The following is a 2,933-nucleotide window of genomic DNA, read 5'->3' as shown; positions in this document are numbered from 1 at the left end:
ATATTTTAAGTGTCTTCTGACCTGAAAGGACCATGTTCTGGATCAACTCTGCTTCTATTCAGTAGGCTTTCAGAATATTAGAATGTTTTGATGCTAATTCAAATGGCTAATTCCTCTGAAGTGAACAGCTTGTTCCTTTTTTGTAGTCTGTTTTCAGTCAGGAAGCTTTGCTGAAACCTCTTCAATTTGGGTGACCCTTCTGGTATATGAAAAACTAGGGACATAGCTTCCAACATCCCAGCAACACACAAACCTCTATTGTTCAACAAACTGACAGACAAGTGGTGACATAGAAAGTCGGGGACTTGATTTACTTGTTTTTATACTCGATTTAATTGTATTTAATTGTTTCTATACTCACAAGAAGTGTCCCAAATGGGAGGGGAGCAAGAAGTTCCTCAGAGCAACTTTGTAGACTTCAGATGATGTTGTTGACATAAACTGTTTGAAAGTAAGTTAACAACCACAAAAAAATTAACCGAATGCTCCTCAGTGTGGTGCCTATTCAGTGGGTTCCCAAGGATGCCACCAAAGAGCTTTACATGCGGAAAGGTATTAAAAAATTGCTACATAATAATATCATTTTTATTATTAAAAATATCAAAACATGAGGCTACTGCTTCTGGTTATATCCTATATCTATATCTAATCCTAGTAGATAGTCAACCATTTCAAAAGCTAGCATATGATCAAGAATCAATGGTACCGAAAGAAGTTGTCTCAGGTACACTGAAAGCATTAGCCAAAAATAAGACTCCAGGAATGACAAGTGAAATGTTTTGACAAACTGATGAAACACTGGAAGTACTCACCCACTCATCTATGCCAGCTACCTGCCAACTGACTGAAAGAGATCCATTTTTGTACCCATTTCAATGAAAGGCAATAGAATGCCCAAATTATAGAACAGTCTCACTGATACCACATGCAGGTAAAATTTTACTGAAAGAACATCCAACAGCCATTGCAACAGTACATTAACAGGATGTTGCTGGAGGTTCAGGTTGATTCAGAAGACTTGGAATAAGGGATATCATTGTTGACCTGAGATGAATCTTGGCTGAAAACAGAGAATGCCAAAAAGATGTTCACCTCCCAACAATACTTTCCCCAAAGACGTCGAAGCGGCAGCCCTGGCATCCTTAAAGTTCTCAGAGTGTGTTCCTTTGAAATACTCTTTGAGTCTGGGGAACAAAAAAGACTCCCCAGAGGGTGAGATCAGGGCTGTACTGTGGATGGGATTAAGTTCCCCCAAGATAGTCTCCTCAGATAGCCTTTGCTACCCACAAAGAATGAGTGGGCGCGTTGCTGTGATGGAAACACATTTCTTGCCGCAACTTTCCTGGCCTCTTTCTCACCAACGCAGTTTTCAATTTTCTTAAAATTCCACAATAAGACCCCATGATTGTCCTGTGTCCTTTAAGACAATAGGTCAAGATTACTTTGCAATCCTACCAAAGAGTTGCCAAAACCTTTTGGGCTGGCCTCTCAGCCTTGAAGATAACTGGTCCAGCAGATCCCCTTAGAAGCCACCGTCTTGATTGGACCTTTTTGGAAAGCACCATACAGAGACTAATATAAGTGTATTACTGATAAAACTTCCTGAATCCATCCAATGCTCACAGAGACATCTTTAGTAGAAAGGTTTTGTTGGGAATAAACTGATGCTTGTATGAACTGGATTTCTACTTGCAATGCTTTTGACAAGGGTTAATGTTTGTGCATGTACAATATATATATTGAATACTCCTTCGTCTCATGCTCCCAAATAAAACGTTCCCCGCTTCTCTTTAGAACCAGGATTTCTTAACCAAGACTCTGTTGGGTGCTCTTTCGATTGCAATGCAGGGCTAGAGACCAGGTTTGGATCTCTTTCCCATGGAGCTGCTATTATGGAACAGATTTTGTTTCATACAGAAAGGAACATAGGTGACTAGTCAAAATAGTGATGATGCAATGCAGAGCCTTTAGATGTGACTGAGAGAGTATCTTTACCACCGTACAGAGAAATGTCAAATTGCTTTGTAGTACATTATCTCCAGAGATGACTATATCCTATTTTTTTCTTAGTTCTAATGAGAGTGATATTTCTGTATTTAATCCTTTGAAATCAATATGATATTCTGCAAGTCTACTACCCACTCATGTCTTTCTTATTATTCTACATTGCCTATTGAGTGAACTTCGAGAAAACCAACTATTTTCTGCATGATGCTCTTCATGGCTGGTTCCCTGCCCTCAGAACCACCAGGTCTGCTGGGATCCCAGCTGAAGCAGCTAGCTCTCCAGTCGGCCCCTTGCCAGGTGCGTAACCATGGAATAGAGCCAGTGATGCCACCCTTTCTGTGAAAAAGGTGACGGGGGTGATTTTTCAAGGAGTCCTTCCGGAAGAAAAGGGCCTTCGAGTGAGTGGAAGAACCCCGGACAAGGCAGGGGCAGGACAGGTTGCTTCTGCCCTCCTCTGCTCAAGTACCCTGGAGGAACCGAGTCACACAGTGGGAATGGTACTGTGGGGTAATCTAAGGCCTGGGCCCTCTGCAGATGTTTATTCCCCCTCTCTTTCTGCAGACCAGGGTCTTGAGAGCCTCCTCCTTGGAGGAGCTTTTAGTCGCAGGTTCCAAGCCCTCCAAGCCCAGCAACATGTCACTCCTTTCTGTGAAGTCTTCCCCAGCCTGAGGGTGGCAAGAGGGGACTGAGGCTGAGGAGGGGGTGGTTGTGGGCATGGGGGTGGGAGTAAGGGAAGGAACTCCTGCTGATCATTTTGACCCCCGCCCCCACCAGTTTCCAGAGTTCCAGAACTGCAGACTGTGGCTCCAGCCCAGACACTAGGTCCCAGGCCTACTCAACCGCTTGCCCTGAAGGCTGCAGCTCACCAGTTCAGAGACACCGGAATCCAGGGCCGCCTCCATGTCCTTTTCCTTATTGCACAACGC

The sequence above is a fragment of the Echinops telfairi genome, unplaced genomic scaffold (assembly GCF_000313985.2).
Source record: "Echinops telfairi isolate 266 unplaced genomic scaffold, ASM31398v2 ScPeMD7_5868;HRSCAF=6743_1, whole genome shotgun sequence".
NCBI classification, from domain to species: Eukaryota; Metazoa; Chordata; class Mammalia; order Afrosoricida; family Tenrecidae; genus Echinops; species Echinops telfairi.
Note: the sequence above shows the minus strand (reverse complement) of the source record.